We start from the raw sequence: 1,789 nt of genomic DNA on the forward strand, positions 1-1,789 counted from the left end.
ACACATTTCAGGGCCTCATGTCCCCCTTTTACATTCTCTAACTCCTAGCCCAGTTTCTTTTTATAGTCTGAAAACAAGGAATCATCCAAGAGAGATATTCCTTCAGAGCACTTTTGAAAATGGATCAGACATGGAGATCCCCCAGATCCCTGTTCTCAAGTGTTAATAATATTTTATATTAGTACGTAGAATACCCTTAGATATATTGTTATGTTCTAGAGAGTCTGTGTTTCCCCCTTCTTGATGATGTCCTCAATTTCTTCTGAGGCCTTTCCTGTAGAGTCAATTGGTTCTATTGCTTTTAACTTCTCTTGATACTCCAGTGGCAAACCACTTCCTTTTGCACCCATGCAAATAATTTTTTTATACTGTGGGGATGGAGGAACTCTTTCATAATTTGTCATCAGATAATTTCGACAGGTTATTTCTCTTCCTTATTGAGTTGAAACTTTAACTTCTATTACAACATATGTTCCACTTTTAACCCCTTCTTGCCTGCACACGGGCCAGACAGAAGAACGCCACCAAGGGGTTTCTAAGGTGGATCTTCTCCATCAGCAGGTTGCTGCCATAGGCAAAGTACAGAAAACTGTCCTCATCTGGGTCGGACGTCCTTGCAGCCCGAGTTCGCCATGTCCCTCTACACGCCCGCACGGGAGCCTGAAGCAGAGCTGTGAAGGGTGGCCCCGGACCCTGGCCCAGTGACTGCCTCGCCGCCGCCTCCAGGAAGTTGCTCTTTTACCTCATTCCTCAACAGTTCAGATCCTCTCACCAGGGGCAACCACTGTTTTTCGATTCTTGTGCCAGGATATGTTATTAAGTTTTTTAAAAAGGTGACAACAGCATATAATTCCATACGTGTAAAATTTAGAAGATTATATATATATTTGCAGGTGTGTGTATGTGTACAATCTATGTAATATGTTATACGTATACACAATACAATATATAAAATCAATATATATTATCTGAAGAGAGACTGATGACTCTATTAATTAATGAATAATTTCCCTATCACTCAGATGGGGAATGGGCTTTTTATTTTCCATCTTTCTTCAATGAATATTTACCATATGCACTTTCACTTGATGTTTAATCTTTTTATTTATTTAAAGTAGGTACTAGGATGTAGGGAGGTAGAGGAACCAGTTTGAACTAGACGCTAAAGAACTTTGGCAGAAAGGTATGAGATACAACAATAGCTTGAGGGAATAGGAGGGTTGAGAAAAAGTATCTCTCGTCTGAGGGAGCCTTGACTATGTTTGTTTTAGTTTTTCTTTTTACAGAGGAAGCAACTAGCTGAAGGGGGAAAATATGAGAGAGAGAGAGACAGAAAGAGGATGCTTGATGGAGCAAAGTCACTGATAGCACTGAAGAAGGGGACTGAGGGGGCTGACCTCGGAGAAGAGGGGTGCATCTTCAGAGGGAGCATGGGGTGGGAGGGGACAGACAGGGAGGGTGCCGAGCTGAGGCTGCGCAAGCTAACCGGCCACAGTGCAAGCCCAAGGGGATGAGGGATTCCAGACTCTGGACACATGGCCGAAACAGCCAGCTGTGGGTTTCTGGCTACAGAGGAGGTGAGTGGAGCCAGGAGAAGAAGAGGAGAGAGCAGAGTGAGGAGGGAGTAAGTCAAGATGAAGACAAAAAACTGGTTCTGTGCCAGGGTTTAAAAAAAGCAATAATATTTTTAAAAGGTTATGCTCAGTGACAGGAAATTCAGGCTCTCAGTGTCATGAAATTCAATAGGCACTTGGTGGCTGCTGGGCTGCGTAACTAAATTGATGCAGCA

General features: G+C 43.1%; 1 pseudogene; it reads right to left on the reverse strand.

Moving 5' to 3' along the window:
• Positions 1-215: 215 nt before the first annotated feature.
• LOC119468261 lies at positions 216-709 on the reverse strand (annotated as a pseudogene).
• Positions 710-1,789: the final 1,080 nt, after the last annotated feature.

This window comes from Cebus imitator, unplaced genomic scaffold, assembly GCF_001604975.1.
Source record: "Cebus imitator isolate Cc_AM_T3 unplaced genomic scaffold, Cebus_imitator-1.0 Scaffold403, whole genome shotgun sequence".
NCBI lineage: Eukaryota > Metazoa > Chordata > Mammalia > Primates > Cebidae > Cebus > Cebus imitator.